Source organism: Paramisgurnus dabryanus, chromosome 19, assembly GCF_030506205.2.
Source record: "Paramisgurnus dabryanus chromosome 19, PD_genome_1.1, whole genome shotgun sequence".
In the NCBI taxonomy this organism is placed as follows: domain Eukaryota; kingdom Metazoa; phylum Chordata; class Actinopteri; order Cypriniformes; family Cobitidae; genus Paramisgurnus; species Paramisgurnus dabryanus.
Window position 1 is genome coordinate 1,269,612 of NC_133355.1, and position 18,430 is coordinate 1,288,041.

The 18,430-nt window shown below is 37.3% G+C and overlaps 1 protein-coding gene and 1 long non-coding RNA gene across 2 annotated transcripts in view; both read left to right on the top strand.

Moving 5' to 3' along the window:
* The window catches only part of LOC135775162 (CD209 antigen-like protein A), a 214,706-nt gene that overhangs the window by 117,637 nt on the left and 78,639 nt on the right, over positions 1-18,430 (top strand). The gene's annotated exons all lie outside the window — the stretch shown is intronic.
* LOC141281084 (uncharacterized) lies at positions 12,064-13,101 on the top strand. The gene is made up of 3 exons (XR_012335512.1): positions 12,064-12,131; positions 12,446-12,616; positions 13,003-13,101. It is a non-coding gene; the product is annotated as an uncharacterized lncRNA (long non-coding RNA).

Genomic DNA, 18,430 nt, shown 5'->3' on the forward strand with positions numbered 1-18,430 from the left:
TTAACAGCATTATGTTTTGCATTAAACCACCGTCTTGGAGTTGTGCATTGCACGCATTTGTAAAACAGCGCGCTGTCATGCAGTGTTGCCAGGTCCTCGGGTTTTTTGTACGTACTGTTTTGGCGCTTAACCGTTTATGGCTTGCTTTTTGCTCATGAAGCGAACAAGTTTTTGGTGTTATTAAAGTGTAAAGGTACCGGGACCCAATATTTTGATATCAGCACTTGGATTTATTTCGGTTTATTATTGGAATTTTCCTGTTCGCTTTTTTTAGTGCAATATGGCAACACTAGTCAGCAAACGCTCTCTGTCAATTTCTGCACCGCACGCAAAAGACTTTTCCCCTTTTAGGAATTTAGTTTTTCAGAAGAGAGACCTGTCATATCCATGATCCACATTTGAACACTTTAGTTGTAATGTACACACTATGCAGAGTTTTTATAAATGCGGTTGTCCCCTGCATTTTGCGGAAGTTAATGCGGTTGTATTATGCGGTTGTCAGAACAGGATTAAGCATTAAAAGGTGAAGTGACAACCGAATTAATAAGTGACAACCATTTTAGTGACAACCCAATTAATATGCAGTGTGTACGGTACATCGCGGTTCACGGATCACGCGAGCTCTCCTATACATCTCGAAAGTTAAGATGATAATCTTTTCCCAAAATTGCCTAATTTGGAGGCTTCAGATGTAATGCAGAGGTCAGGGTGTTATTATTAAAACGGGAGAGAGTTTGTAGTAGGCCTGCAGTATAAGCTTATAATGTTTATAATGTACTTGACTGTGTGCTGTGTATGTATCTCATACGTTTATAAATATACAAAGGATAACATAAAAAATATTCATAAGGCACTTCTTTAATTTATTATAAATTATAATAAAACCCCTGGCTTAGTGTCGTTTTCTTTTTGTTGTAAATATAAACATCTGATGAAAAATGCCATTGTCATCACTTTCAATTATTATTAATCCCTGAACGTGTTAAAATATACATTTTATTAATACGAGTAATTAATAAATTAATTCATTGTATTTTATTTAATTAACCAGCAGAATCACAGTGCCAAAAACATTCCACCCATACGTTTTTTGAAATATGCACATTGCACAAATGTATGCACAAAACGAAATTTACCATTAAAAGGCTTTCATCATATATCCTCAGCTTGTCCTAACCTGACCCGTTTTCAAACAGACTCTAAATCTTATTTAATGACAAATTCACTACAAACACATTGATGCCCAAATTGCTAACATACAAGCTTATTTTTAAAATAAGTATTAAAACTTTCATAATTTCAATTCTGACTTAGAGGTAGATCTCGCGTGGTGGACCGCGATTTAGAAAAGTACAAGACACGCCTCCAACTACTACAAGTCACGCCTACTACAACTCACGCCTCCGTCTTGCAGGACGCAGACAGATACTGTTGCATTTCGATGCGTTTTCACCGATGTCACGCTGTACTCAAATACTGCCGCTCGGTCTTTAGTCACTCAGTGGGCGTAACCGCAGTCCCTCTCGCCGACGGTGAGGTTAAACGACGTGAGGGAGATGCTTCCGGGTCGTTGGGTGATAGCGGTGAAAGCACATTCACTGCTAATTGTCTTGCTGTTAATTTTAAATAAACGTAGAGCAAGTAGCTGATCAGTGTCTGCTCGTTTGTCAGTTGGACGGTTATGTTACCAACCGTCACATTTGACTCACGTCATAACCGTCATCACCGGCAGACCCCTAAATCATTTACAGCTAAAACTCAAGATTCATGTTCTGAGCTTGTTTTTGCAATCAGATCAATATAGTGAAAATAATTAAATGAAACGCAGACGGAAGGCATAATATCAATGTCAGTAAGAGCTAACTTACTTGCATATTACGTCATGGTTCTGATCATTTGCACCATGGGTCCACTAAAACGCATCCCACATTTTAATCCAAAACCACGAAAAAATAGGGGAAAATCCTGAAAGATCATCCTTTGTTTATATGCGCGCTTCCGGTTAGTATGTTCGATCATGTTTATTTTCAAAAAAATATCGATTCACACGTCTTCCTGCTCTGTGTTTGAATACGCCTTATGGTTCTGTTTTGTCCAATCATATAAGGTTTGAGAACTTAAAAACACAGGAAGCGTACATTGGGTAAGCGAGGTGTCATTTTGCACACCTTAGTTTTTGACTGGATAAAGTCAAAATGAAGCCAGCCAATGCCTATGCAGCAAAATATTGATTGATGGGGTAGTAACCAATCATGAAACGATTACAGTAAAATGTGGCATCTGCGCAGATCTGCACATACACGTAGGCGTGCGTGCTACTTCGAATACTTGTAATCTGGTTAGCAATGATGGGTGATAGTAATAAATCACTGAGCCATAGATAAGCGTGACAAAAGAAGAGTATAGAAGAACAAGAGCCGAAACTCTGAGGCGTTTTTGGCAACAGTCACTAGGTGGCGCTTCGGTTGCGCGGCCGCCATTTTGGAATGAAAATTCTCACAGCCAATTCATTCTCAATTAGCGAATCTGACAGCCAAATCAGAATCGCAACAGTAAGTTTCTTGAATTAAAATTTTGTTCAACTGCTACATCTACAGTAAATGCTATATTGTCTTGTTTGTATGTGTTGTGTTGTTGTTGTTATCCGTTGTGGAATCCAATCATTAAATAGATAGACATTTGAGGTAGTTTGTTTCTTGCTTATTATGTAAATCTATTTTATGCTATATAGGTTTTGTGGGGGGGGGGGAGTGGAAGACTTGTCTAAATATCTGAAAATAAGCTGTATAAAGGGATTAATGATCACTAGTCTGATTGTATGTTATTCTGTGTTATCATCATTCAGTTTGGATTTGATCTTTAATGTAGTTTTTTGTTTTACAAAGCAGCTGATATTGCCATAGCGACAACAAGAAGCTAATGGATAGTGTGTGGAAGTCGCTTGTTTGCAAACGACACATCACTTCTAGTTGACTCCCGAGTCACTCTCATTCCAAAATGGCAGATTCGTATGGCTGCTGCTGGGCGCTGGTGTTGCAATGGAACGTTCTATTGGCTTTCACTTCTTGTTAATATAAGTTCTTTGACATGACACTAGCGTTTACTGCATGTTCTTATTCGGTCAGTTACAACTCAGGTGCAACTCAACTCTAGCACCACCAACAGGTAAGGAGTATATATACACATTTCTATACATTACATATCCCCCTTTAAAGGAACACTTAAGAGTTTTTGCTCTTTGCTCCCCCTACAGGTTGGAAGCGGAATTGTCCATTACCACTTTCGTAAATAATTCTTCCCCTCCTCCGAAATGAAACCCTTTCTTTTCTTTGCAGGCTCCACCATGAAAAGGTGCATGAACGCTAGGTAATGGTATCTTTCTTTCATATGTACCTGCCGAGTATGCTCCACCCACAGCCTGCAAGATGCTCCACTGCAGTAAAGCAAGTTTTTGTAGTTTTCACTCGAACTACAGGACCACGACCCCGACGGTTGGAAACTTCTTTAGTGCGGTTTTGGCCGATAGAGGGCTGCAAAGCGAATGTGAAAGTGCCGTTTACCCTGTTTCGAGTGGATGAACGACAAACTTTTTTGGAAACATTATTTTAAGGTAAAAAAACTATCTGGTGTTGCTTTAACCCAATCAGTGGAGTCAGTTTGCTTCACGATATCTCCAAGATCCTCCATCCTTTTGAGTTCCATTTTTACCCTTTCCTTTAGTGCTACCGGTATTTTCCATGGTGCATGAATGACTGGAGCAACATCTGGGTTCAGCTGTACATGGTGCAGTCCTGATACACATCCTAACCAAGAAAACACATATTTGTATTCACTCAGTATGTCTATTTGATCCTTATTCTCTACTTTGTAAACTCTTTTAATCAGTCCTAATTTTTAGCATGCTTCTCTGCTTAAATAAGCTGGTGAGTTTTCATTTACTATTTGGAATTCTAGCCCAAACTCATTCTCTTTGTAATCACATTTAAGCATGGCCTTACCCTTTTCGTGTGGCCAGAATAAGTAACTAACGTGCAGTTCGACTTCATCAACAGTGTGGCCTTGTTAGTGATTTTTTTAAAGTCTTTTTATGACAACGCGTTACACTCAGCTCCTGTGTCTAGCTTTAAGAGTAACTAAACCCCTGGTGAGAGCGTGACTCCACCCACTGGCAATATTTGAAAAATGCAAGAAAAGTGGGCAGATCCCAACGAAGATAGAGGGGACGAACTAAGCTTGTATCAAGTGTGTGGTAAGATCGTAACAAGGGCGTGGTGAGCTTGAACCTGCTTACGTCACGAGTCATTTTTTGGACCCAACATCCAATAGGAAAATTCAACTGCAGTAGCCACCGTTCAACCTGAAGAGGGCAGCAATCAGACGTTTTTACACTATATATTGTAGTATTGAAACACTTTATATCCAAATGTCAAAAAAATTACTTAAATCAATGAACAGCACTAATAAAGCATCATTCTTACAGATCATTTACTAAAAAAGTTGGTTTAGGGTTTAGTTACTCTTTAAAGGTAAGTATACAGTTGTTTATTTTGAATTCTTGAGTCCATTTCTCATTTTCAGCTGTTTAGACAGTATTCGTTTGTACCTTCTGTTTCTTAGCTGTTTGCTCTTGTTGTCTAATCTCAATGGAACCCATAAACATTTCTTCTTGTCCTATGTCGTGAACGTTCTTCTCAAACTTTCTAGACTTGCGTTTTTGTTTTGGCATTTTGCACATGCGGCTAAAATGGGCCTTCCGTGAGCACTCATTACATATTTTGCCTTATGCTGGGCATTTCCTTGGCTCAAGTGTATATCCACATCTCGTGCATTCATCTTCCTCTTTTCCTTTCTGCTTAACCTTAGCTTGACAGTTGATTTTGTTCTCGTAATTTTATTCACAACTACTTCTGCTTCTTCTTGCAACACTTTCATGTGGCTTTGTGTTACTTCGTTTATGACTAACGTTAGTTCACAGAGTTAAAGATACGATCAGATTTTCTTCAGAGTTTAGATACAAACCTCTCCATTGTGGATCGTTGACTGCAGATAAAAAATTTTTGGCCAGAGATGCATCGATCAGTATGTTGACAAACATAAGGCATTTGTAATTATAAAGCGCGTGCATGTGTGTGTGTGTGTGTGTGTGTGTGTGTGTGTGTGTGTGTTTGTTTTCTCCTTGTGATGTAAAATAGGCCTTCAAATGACACAGATGAGAACTGAATCCTGGAGTCCATTCCCGAGCGATCACATTAATACGTTTTTTTTTCCTGAAATAATTTGTGCTTTGGTGGGCAAATAAGTTTTGAATTGATGTAGTATGTAGTGCTCTTTCCTATTTTGTTATCATGTGATATTTGGAATCTCCATTTTAAAAAAAAGCTCACAGAAACGAATTTTTTTGGAGTAATGTCATAATTTTTAAATTCACACATTCAAATGGCTGGGTTATTTTTTTTAAAGCATGTTGGGTAAATATTGGACTCAATTAAAATTGAGTCAATGCTGGGTATTATAACCCAGTTATTGCATAACAACAACACAACATTGAGTCCTTTTTAACCCAGCACGTTCTGTCCAATATTTACGTCCCATTATTGGTTAAAAAAAACTAGCCATTTTTAGAGTGTTGGTTTGGTTTGTGTCAACTGAATTCTAATCCTGCAACTTTGAGATTGTTTAAATGTCTTCTTACCCAGGTACAGTAAATATACAATAGACATTCATAACCCTGCTGAACAGACCTAAGCTGGCAGGCTGGTTTTAACTGGTGTAGCAGGCTGGATTTAAAGGGGGTTTGGACATTTTTCTAGCTGGTCAGGGTGAAAGACCAGCTGACCCATTAGCTTGATCAGTCAGTAAAACCAGCTAAGACCACTCTTCTGAGCTTTCAGCCTAGTAAAGCTGTTTTTTTCAATCTGAACAGCTAAAGGTAGGCCCTGAAAACCTCTCTAAAACTAGCCTGCTACACCAGCTAAAACCAAGCTGGGAGACCAGTTAAACCAGTCAACTAGGTTAGGTTGGTTTTAGCTGATTTTCAGGAGGGAATGTTCATCCCTATACTAAAGTTATCATCATTGTGATATGTCTTTGAATAATCTCTTATTATTCTCACACAGGTCCAGGTGCTCATCTCCACTGAAGCCTTTGCAGAGAAATGAAACCGTGACTGCATGTTGATCTACAGTCGCCACCTGGTGGTGATAAAAATGAATAGCATTAACAGAAAGTCTGACTTCAACATGTTTTTGGTGTTATGGTATGGTTCTTTATCTTAAAGGTAAATATAACAGTGAATGAAGATAATTCTTAAACCGTGTTTATATGTAGTTCAATAAAGTTCAGAGTATCAGTGAAGCAAGTTTGAGAGATTTCTACATAAAATCTATAATGTAAAAAATATAATCTTGATATCTTTAATAAGGTAACAATTTTAATAAGGTCTATCTCTATTTACAGTTATATTATGCCACATTTAACCTCCAAAGACCTGGATGTCACATATGTGAACATACATTTTGTGTTGTTTGCACCATAATACTTAATTCTGTGTAACTGGAACCTGTTATACACAAACATGGACAAATACACTGCTTCATGTTCAAAGAAAAATATTTGGTTATTATATTTATTGGTTCCCCAAGATAGCTGGTAGAAATCTGAAAAAAAACCAGACAAACTAAAGCTCCTGTCTTAGGAGGTTAATTTGGCCTTCATGTTATCTAACCAAAAATAGGAAATTGTTGCATAAAATTGGTTTAGGGCAGAAAAAATAATTTTGGTAGTGGAAACATTTTTTTTTATCTTTTCCTCTTATCTCATACAGTATTTTGACCCTTTAGTCTCTGTGGTGGTTCTTCATCAGTCAACATGTCAAATGTCCCTATGTGTTTGGGAATTAATATTAAGTAGTGTTTAGTGAATTTAACCCTGCAGTAAACCATGCAATATGTAACTCTGCTGATGCTTTAACTGCTGTAAGGGATGAGGGATTATTATCTAACTATATGTCTGTTTTTGACTGACTGCCAGTGTTTAACTATTTGATATGTGTAAAGGATTTTGAGCAATGAAAAAACTTTTGTATGTATTATGCATTAAAATATATGACCTTTGATGCTTTTTGATGATTTAAATAAAATCTCGATACAATGTGCGCATGTCTGTGTTTTACTCTCGACTAATATTCTTATCTTTTAACATTACTGGTAATTAACATAGTGCCATCTAGTGGTTTTAAATGAATAACACAATAGGTCTAAATATATTAATACAAAATAGCATCTATACATACTGTTAAATACATTTTAAAAAGTAGCAATAAACATTAAGACATATTAAAGAGTTTTGATAGGATATTCATATATATCTACAATAAAAAGTCCAAAAGGTGTAAATAGTTTTAATTAAACAACACAAGGGACATAAAAAAAAATCATCACAGTTGAGCCGTTATTACGAACAGTTACATGAGTCATTAAACTCCATGACAACCATAGAACGCCTCGTTGTCATGGAACCAATATGACAACACACTTGGTGCCTATAAAACACTCAGCCAGATGAGACCGGTATCACTTGACTGATCTGAACGCTACTGTACAGATAAACATGTGAATTTGCAGACTTTCACAAAGTTCGCAACTTTAAGCTGCTTGACGCACTGTGTAACGTTACGGACAGACAGTTTACTTGTTTACAGATTTTAACCCTCTGTGAACCGAGTCTAAGCACAGTTAAGTCTTTCAGTTATTCTTCAACATCATGTTTCGTCCTGTAACACCATTGTCCGACAAGGACGGAACAGATGTTGAAAACATGGATTTTATTTTGCCGAATGCTGTGCCGAACTTTGACTATGTCCTTGATATCGGACTTTCGTCACAAGTCGGGCGCGCTGCCGGTTGCTTAAATCCATGTGGAGGAGAGGAGGAGGAGGATGATGATGAGGTGGATGTTTATCCAACACATACTGAGGCGAAACGCCAAAGAGGTAAGATGCAAGTTAAAGCAAAAAAGTCTGATTTTCATGCTGATAAGTTTACATACAGTTATTGTGTTGTTAATGCACGTGTACATGTAACTTAGACACACCAGGTGGTGCTCGTAAACTTGACCCGCCGTTTTTTTGACGGGCAGAATACACAGACAAATTTTGACTCATTTAACAAAAAGTATAAGTGACCAAAATGAAAAAACATCCCCGAAATTTAAGATAAGAATTACGCCGTATGAGGCCTTGTTATTTAATATCTCTCACGAAAATTAACCATGGTTTTAATGTGGTAACAATGGTTTTACAACAGTACCATTAACCATGTTTGTTGGATGTAAATGTAGTAAAACTATGTTTAATTTTCATAAGGTATATATAACATAATACATAGTAAGCAGTGCATACGACTGTTGTTATTCAGACTGCAAATGTGATGTTCATTTACGGAAGCCGAGGTTGTGTACTATTTTTATTTTGCTTGCTTGTTTTCTCATGATCACTTAATTTCTCGTTATCTCAAGTTAACAAAAGTTGTATTTTCTTGTGATGTGATTAAAGCTTATGTGTACTTGATATATGTACGTGTTGTATTGTTCGTAGAAAGGTTATATTTTGCTAAATTAGCATTGGATGAAAAAATTAGGTTTTACTTGGATTAGGGATTAGTTTAAAATAAAATGTTGAATTTAGGGGCTCAAACTGATTTTGCCAAGTGGTTGATGTCCTCAGGGCAACATATTGTGTTGACCTCAGGACAACATTTTTCTAAATAAAACCTAAACCCATCCCCAAACCCCAACCTAACCATAACCCAACCCTAAAATCAGAGGTACATGATAAGTAATAAACAATGGTCGACAAACAGCTAATCTTGGTTGTAAACTTAAACTTAGAACAAACTATAATCTTATTACTGAAATCTGATTGGTTGATTGAAATGTTGTCCCAGGGTCAACATAATGTTGGCCTGAGGACATCAACCACTTGGCAAAATCAGGAGAGCCGACCGTCTCTAAAGTTACTCCTTAATATACACGTTTCTACTTTTTACAGCATTTAAATAGAATGACTTTTAGTCAACAAACAGTCACAAACCCAGCTGTGTTCATTTGGTTGTCAGCTATAATGTACACTTTTACATTTTTATATATTTATTAATATAAACTGTTAAATACTATTGAAGATAGAAACGTGTACATTATTACTTTAGAGATGGTCCCTAAATTCACGCACATTATGGGGTGGTTTCCCAGGCATAGATTATTTTAAACCAGGGACCTATGCCATGAAGCCGGTTTAAGTGGATAGCCAGGTAAGTTTAAGATTAGTTTGCGCCGACCAGGCCCGGATTAACACACTGAAGTGCTATATATTTATATATATATATAGAATTCTAGTCAATTCTAGTCATTCAGGGCTCCAGACTAACTTTTTTTTTTATTAAGATTACTGTTGCCCCTGACTTAATGCCAGCAGAAAATTTATGGCACACCTTAAATCTGCCAGCAATGCAATTAATACTTACATTTTTTCGGCATTACTGCAAATAGTAAATAGACTTTACTAAATAGACTTAACTCTATGCAGTTGCTGCACATGTCATAATGCACAATTGATGAAACTTTTAAAATAGGAAGTTATGAACCAAAGAATCATACATCCCCCTTCACTAATTCTAGGCATAAGATACATACATATACAATAAGTTATATCCAGATAGCCATACTGTAATGAGATGATTGGCAGGGCGATCTACATACTTGTATCCTTTACACGTTTCTCATCTTTTATCCGGTTTTCCTTAACTTGGCACTGATGTCTGAAACCTTTATTCTCATCTATAATGTTGTTGGTGTTAATGCAGGCTAAAAGTTCTCCCGCTCTTTTTATCTCTCATCTCTGCAATGTATTTTAAATCCGCGCAGGCACGTCTCGTCTCCTCGCGGTTCTTAGTGAGATGTGTTGACTTTACCCGGGCTGCGTAGACCCATCGGTACAATCAACTGAGCGCATGGTGACATAAAACTATATACGCGTCATGCAAATGAGCGTTTAAAGCAACACCAAAGAGGTTTTTTACCTTAAAATAACGTTACCAAAAAAGTTTCAGTGGTTCATTCACTCAAAACAGGGTGAATGGCACTTTCACATTCGCTTTGCAGCCCTCTATAATAACTCTTTAGTGTTGCTTTAAAACCCGAACGCACATTCGGTAGTTTTGTCACGGGTGCTGCACATTCGTGAGTACTTGTAAAAAAAACATTTTGGCCGCAGTCTCTTTGTGCCCCCCATTGCCTGGTGCCCCAGGGCACTCGCCCAATCCCGTCTATGGATAATGCGGCCCTGGCGCCGACCCTGGGTTTTAGGTACCATGAAAGTGCTTTAATCGGTGTTCGTTGCCATGGTATCTTACGCTGCACGGCTAACCTGCCCCGGGGCAGGTTATGTTCCGGATTCGAGATCTGACACTGCAGTTTGACCAATCAGCTGCGAGCAAAGAAATATATAGCTGACGCAAATTTTATTTATTTGTATTTTTTATTGAACATATTCAAATACAAACATTAAGGCATATTTTTCAATCACTATTTTCCGTGTTGATACTGCATTTAAAGAAAAAAAGAGAAAAATATAAAAAAGGAGGGTGAGGGTCTTAATCTTAAACATCCAAAGCAGAAAGAAGTCTCATGGGTCTCCGCGCAAATTGTTAGAACACTTCATAAAGAGAGTTTTTAGTTTTCCCTTGCCAAGTTATTTGTATGAAATAGCCTACCTAAATTTTTCACGGAAGGAATCTCTTATCTTTGCAAACTTCTTGCCTCACATAAGAAATGCATCACGTTAAATCCGTGCCCTTATTGTAACTTAAATTATGTGTATTGCGTTGCGCTTTTTTGCAAGTGGTACATACTTGTATGCAGTCGGTGGGGAAAACACGGTTTGTCAAACCATGCGCAAGGTGGTCCTCGCACTGTAGGGCTACATTAACAGCTTCATAGTGTTCCCCGGACATTTCCCGACCATGTCTTTAAAAGAGGCCTTTTATAAAATTCCCTGTAAGATTATTAACAAATTTAAAAGTGTACATTAACTTAAAAAAAACATATTTCACTTTGGGTACCTAAAAATATTATACAATGAGTACATGTTAATGTAGGCTACATGTTATATATATTAAAAAGAGCAGAGGCAGTATTATTTCGCTCTTAAAATACATTTTTATCTTTATACTTTTGTATAATTAGCTCATGCTCCTCCGCTAAAAAAATACACTGCTCATACGTGCTCTCTCCATTTTCTATTCTGATTGGTTGTTCGGTGCCGACGTCACTCTGTTATGTGCATGCGCGGGTGGGGTAATCATAACCTATAGATCAAAGCCTGAGTTGACAGAGAAAGTTGATAAGCCGCTTCATGGGAACAATAAAGCCGGTTTGCACCGGTTTGGTTTTCAAAATCAATCCTGTAACCCCGAGTTTGTTCAGCTACCTTCATGGTATAGGCCCCTGGTCTAGGCCTTAATTTATTTAGGAAATATAACTAGTTTTTTACAAACATGGCTTACTAAAAACATTACTTGTGTGCATTTTGAGGTAAAACAAATGGCCCTGATGTATTTTAAGATGTGTCAGTTAAAGTGTTTTTAGTTTGGACAGCTTAGATTTATTAAATCTCACACTAGTCTAATCCCTGTCCCCCCCATCATTATTTATTTATTAGTCTATCTGCAATTATTAGCTACACGTATGCATCAGCAGTTCACTTTAAATACACTAAATATTATGGACAGGAAATTACATTATGACATTTGGATTGTCAGGAAACAACTTTTTGTTATCTTGAGATCACCAGAAAATTAAGTCATGATCACGAAAAAAACAAGCAAGCAAAAATAATAATACTGCATGGTCTCTCTCGGCTTCCATAAAATTTAGACAAAAATAAAAATGATAATTTTAAATGAAGGCATTAATTTATTGAATTTTAATTGCAGTGTTTGGAGGAGAGATGGATTCATTCCTACCGAATGCTGTGTTGACCTATGACTTTGTCCCTGATTTTGGACTTTCGTCAGAGGTCGGATGCGCTGCCGGTGGTTTGAATCCAAATGGAGGAGTAGAGGAGAAAATCCCAACAAGTAAGATGAAAATGAAAGCAAAATGTGGCTTTAATCCTGATAAGTTTACATACATTATTCTTAATGCACGTCCACAGATAGACACTAGGTGGTGCTCGTGTACTTTTTACCTCATTTTACTTTTTCCTTTAGCACAATGCATCACTTCTCACTTAAGCATTTGCTAATACAGAAAGCCAAATTTTGTCATACAGTTGACATATTTTATACAGTTGAATAAACAATACATTGACATTAAGTGATAAGTTTTAAACACATATTGATCACTTCAGTTAAAGCTTTATAATTTCATAACATTATTTATTGAATTGCAGGTTTGGGATGGAGATGTGATGATGGAGGAATGGATTTTGTCCTTCCTAGTGCGGTCCTTGACATTGTCCCGAACAACGGACATTTGTTAGACAGACACGCCGGTAGTTCACATCCACGAGGAGGAGTAAAGGAGTTTACTCCTGCATTTGAGGAGGCGAACAGCCCCACAGGTCAGATGGAAATTTTGTGTTCTTGACAATCTTTAAATCTGTGCCATGCTTGTTTCTCAAAAGTTTTGATGGTACTTGTAGATACTGATATCTTATTACATTAAAGTCGGTAAAATAAAGCATCTTACATTAACAAATTAAGTTTAGACAGTTTTTCTGTGTTTTAAACTCTTATTTTAACAGCATTATTAATAAAATAATAAATGACGTATTTTCAGGAATTTATTATAAAGAATTAGATACTCAATTACATATACATATTTGATAAAATAGTATCTGGGTGGCCAGTTTGTTAAGTGTTTATTAAGTTTTATCACTGACCACGGTTCTTTGTCATTCTCTTTTGTCATAATGAACTTTCTAATAATTTATCTTTTTTTGTGTAGAAAAATGCGAGAATAAAATCTTGAAATCATTAAAGAAGGCGTGGAAGAATGTAAAGCACCCATGCCTTCAAAATGATAAAGTGGAAACACTGATTCCTTCAGAGGTTTGTTACATCATTACATTTACCACAACTATCTGTCCATTTATAGACATGTTTCCATCCAGGTTTTGTTATCGTGTGAATATGCGTAAAAAAGGTTTTCTATTCAAATGGCGATAAAATGGTGTCCGTGGTAATGTCACGAATAATGAAAGCAATTGTCATATAAGTTTGTGTGTATTGCAAAAAAAAATCTGACCTTGAGCAAATTATTTACCTAATTTCTCTAATGCTATTCCAATAAAAGCTTAGCCAGGTCAGGTCTGATTTGTGGTCTCGGTAATTAAAAATAAATGTGCTTTCACCAAAGGGACCTGATTATAAGAAGAAAAAATGTAATATTTAGGATAATAAACCATGAATCATTTTATGGATAAGTGATTGACATTTCAGCACTTCATGAAGTAAGAGCAGCTTAAGTTTAAGTTCAGGGCAGCTTGCGTACCCTGCGTATAGGGAGGATCGACTCTGGTGGGGCAAATCAAAACAGAAAGTTTCAGGCTGCAATAAGAGCGCCCATTGTTTGCTGTTATGCCCTTCAAAAATTGCGCGTGATGAAGATCTATCATGTGACATCTATTTATTTGTGCTAAAGCTATTTTTTTGACAAAGTGTTTCCAATATATTTTTTGAGGTATTGACATTGCGTTTATGCGTTAAACCATTTTTCGTAAAAAAAGCCTTGGATGGAAACATGGCTTCTAAACATGGCTGGAAACATTTATCTGTCTGTCTGTCTGTCTGTCTGACCCACCTCTGGTCTTCTCCACAGCTTAATGCTGATTCAGCTAATCCTACTCTAAAGGATGATGCTGGTCTGGCCAGCTCTGAATTAAAAACTAAAATCAAACCGGACAAACGAAAGGCATTCTTTGGCTGTCTCTGGAGGGGCAAGGTGGAGTCAGTGCCGACTCCACAGCTTACAGCGGATCCAGCTATCCCTGATGTTAGGGAAGTTGTTGATCTTGCATCACAGTCAAAGACCGACGTTGGTCCGAAGAAACAGAAACGAAAGGCTTCAAAGAGCCGCAAATCTAACCTCCAGGGGACAAAAGTGACTGTTGTGCCAACTCAACAGCCCAAGGCCATTTCAGATATTCCTGTTGGCATGGATGTTCCTGATCTGACCGGCCCCCAATCAAAAACAAAGATTCATCCGGATGAACGCAAGACATTGAAGCAACGCTTCCTAGGATGCTTCCGGAGGGGCAAAGTGGAGTCAATGCCGACTTCACAGATTGAAGCAGATCCAGCTATCCCTGATACCAGGGAAGTTAGAGATCTGGCAGATTCTCAATCAAAGATTGTTGGCTTAAAGAAACAGAAAGAAAAGGCTTCAAAGAGCCGCTCATTTCACAACCCTTGGAGAATAAAAGGGAAGAGTAAAGTGAAAAAAGATGCCGATTCAGCTATTCCTGATGCCATGGATGGTGCGGATCTGGCCAGTTCTGGTGGCATCGCTGCAGCCAATGCCAGGCTACAGAAGATAGGTGCCATTCCAGCCAATATCGGGCTAAAGGGTGGTGGAAATCCTGACCCAAATAAAGCTCCTGGGTCAAAAGATGATAAAGATGTCAGGCCAAAAGCTGTTAGAAATCCCAGACATCCTTGGATTCTTAACCCAAGTAGAACTAAAAATCCTGGGAAAGATGATAAAGTTGTCAGGCCAAAAGCTCTTGGAAAACCCAGAAAGCCCAGGCCAGAAGATGATAAAGTTGTCAGACCAAAAGCTCTTGGAAAACCCAGAAAGCCCGGGCAAGAAGAAGATAAAGTTGTCAGGCCAAAAGCTCGTGGAAAACCCAGAAAGCACGGGCCAAAAGTTGATAAAGTTGTCAGGCCAAAAAAACTAAATGTTTTTCAACGAGCTATTGAAGCGCTAAGGAAGATTAAACTAGATGATCCAGTGCCTAAAGGTGAGTGTACTGACTTCATTACTCCTAGGGTGGGTTGCACCAATATGTGAAATGGTTTCTTCTGTACCTGGAAATGTATGCTGTACCTTTCATTTGTGAGTATATGAGTGTTAACATGTACTGTAACCTTATCATTTTTCTGTGTGTTTTTCAGAAACTTTAGATTCTAAATATGAACTCTTGGAGAATAAAGTGATTGGGCACGGTGGCTCTGGCAAAGTCTACAAAGGGATCCGTAAATGGGATGGCAATCCGGTAATGCACTTGTATTTATATCAAACACAATGTTTGCCTAAATTTGTATGTCCACTTGATCTAAACGATGTTTTAAAGTTTGTAGATTCTCAAACTTTAAAGTTATGTGTGCAGTGTCAGGTGAGCCGCTTCAGTCAGCTCAGGAGAAATTAACTAAGTGTTGTTTTTTCTCTTTACAGGTTGCCATCAAGCGAATAGACAAACAAAAGTGTGAAAGAACTCTTCAGATTGTAAGTTGTCATAAAATTTGATGAAGTGAACTAGACATAAAATAGACAGTATAGCGATTACGCACCAATACAATATATTTGTTTGATCTAATTAGCCATTTTTTCTCCAGCCTGGATATCCCGAACCACTCATTACAGAAGTGGCGCTATTGCTTAAGTTAAAAGAGGCGTCCTTCTGCCCCAATGTCATAGAGTTGTATGACTGGTATGAGACAAGAGAATTTTACAATCTCGTGTTGGAGTACCCTCTGCAAAGCGTATCCTTGAAGCGTTTTGTTACTCGTCAAAGAAAATTGAGTGAAGATACAGCAAGAATTCTCATGCAGCAGGCAGTACTGGCAGTGCAACACTGTCTGGATAATGGAGTTTTTCATACAGACCTCCATGCCAGGAACGTCCTGGTACAGGAATCAACATTGAGCCTGATGTTAATTGACTTTGGGCTTGGACATCTTCTTAAACATGATGGCTATAAGTCCTACGAATTTAAAGGTGAGCTGAATTTTTTATATAGTGGAGTATTGAAACCTGCTGTCAGTGCAGGGTCATCTTTTACAAAATGACTCAACATGATGTTTTGTGTACAGGAGCTCCATGCTGCACCCCGCCTGAGATCCGAACAAGTGGTAAAATCCACGCCATGCCAGCAAACGTCTGGGCCTTAGGTGCTTTGCTGTACTTTATGGTGCTTGGATCTTACCCCTTTCCTTTCAACAAGTTTTGTTTGGACAACCTGAAGAAAAAAAAGGATTTATCAAAGGGTGAGTGAAATTGACTTATCAACATGCACACACAAAGCCAGGGTCACAATTAGGTAACAAATGACCATAAGATGATAGACAGACAGACTTTTTTGCAGTATTATTAAATGACAACAAAAGCGTCTCTTTAGGTGAGTGAAATTGACTTATCAACATGCACACACAAAGCCTCTGATCAAATCCACAATAAATATTATCAGAGGATACGGTCTGTCTGGCAAGATGTTAGATTTTATTGTGTTTAGTGAAACAGTCATTTAGTGGCTCGCCATCACTGTGCCATAATCTTAACCTGAGGTACTGTCTGTCTGTGACCAGGGTCCCTTTAGATGATAGACAGACAGACTTTTTTGCAGTATTATTAAATGACAACAAAAGCGTCTCTTTATGCCATGATTATTATTGCCATTTGTGTGTCATGATGACTAACCAGCTCTCTCCTAAAACTTGTACAGAAATCTGTGATCTGTTAAGATGGTGCCTGGCCATGGATCCAAGTGATCGTCCGACCCTCAGGCAGATCTTAGATCATGACTGGTTTAGGTTAATGAGTTATTTAAACTGGTAAACTGAGTCTGACGAAGAAGAGCTACTCTTATACAAAATGAGGTAACAGACCGAATAGAAAACTACATTTTGCAGATTACATGCTTTGTCTTTATGTAGTTAGTTGTATAGTAAGATTGTTTTAAATGTACATTTTCATCACTACAGGGCGCTAGACACACAAAGACAGAGCTTAATGACCGAAGGAGAGGGGAATGATGGGAGATGCTGTTTTCACGGATGAGGTAATGAATGAATGCTTTTTTTACTGTACGTTTGATCACATGATTTAATGCCTCATAATGAATTAGCTGCAAGGCACAACAGCTGTGTGTTAGATGTTGTTTAACCAACACTTCTGCATTTGTCCTCTTGTGTCTCCCTAGTTTCTTCTACAACCAGAAACCGAGAATAGCATGGACATTAAAAGGGCCACAATTACAAGAGAGACGAGCCGTTACTTAAAACAGGAGTAACACATGTTGGGAACTTTCTGCATAATGTAAGTACACAACTGCATTTGATATTTTATTACAAAAAAAATCATACATATTGTGGCTTTAAGGTTCTAGATATACTATGAATATGATGACTAAAAATTATATGTTGACATTTCCTTTCTTTCTCATCTTCAGGTTATATTTCAGCCTCAGACTTCATGACCACAGATCGCTGGCTGAACATCTGATGCAGATCCTGTCTCGTCCTTGAACACATTTTTGTTTTACATTTTTTAACTTTTTTAATTCTTAATGTTTTATCTTTTAAAGTTGTATAATATAGTATGTAATATATAGTATGTCCTCTATAGAATCAGCTATAGTCTGGCTCTCTCTTTTGTTTTTTTTTCTCCTAGGAGTTTAGAGAGTCAGCTTACATTGGCTTAACTTAGATCTCTCTTCTATACATTATTACAATGCTTGATAGTTCAGTTTAATCTGTACTTAAAAAAATGTGAAAAGTGCTACAGTATATAAATAAAATTGAATTGAATATGGAAGACTTTTCTTTAGCAGATGTTTTAATTTGCTTTATTTACTGTTTAATTTGATCAAACTGATTAACTTGGGTTACTTATGTACATGTTTTTCATATGCAATATCAAACCCTTGACCTTGGTATAAAATACTGTGAGTTAACTTAGTAAATCCAATCAGACCCACTGTTAAATCTGATGTTGTTTTAATCCAAATAAATAAGTACACTTGACCTAAACCTTGAAATATACCCTTCATTACTCTGAGAGAAATCATGCAAATTGTGCAATAAACTAAAACACAATCAACAATACATTTAAGTTGAATCAATTTATTTTAGCTTATTTAAAAATGCTTATTTTAACGTTTCCACCATCATGCATAAATTAAACTTCTTCTGTTATGGGACTGTTGTTTATTTTTACAACTGCAGCTATTTTTGTTATCATTGTTGGCTATTATTTTTGTTGCAATTGGCCTTAAATTAATCTAGAAATGCACTTTAGCTAAAGCCACAGAAATAATTTACTGTTTTGAAGCGCTGGAAACATCTGCTGGTGAAAACGTAAAAGCAACAAGATCTCACTCCAAACATTTGACACTTTTTACACAATAATTGCAAGATTTTTCTAAAATAAAAGTTTT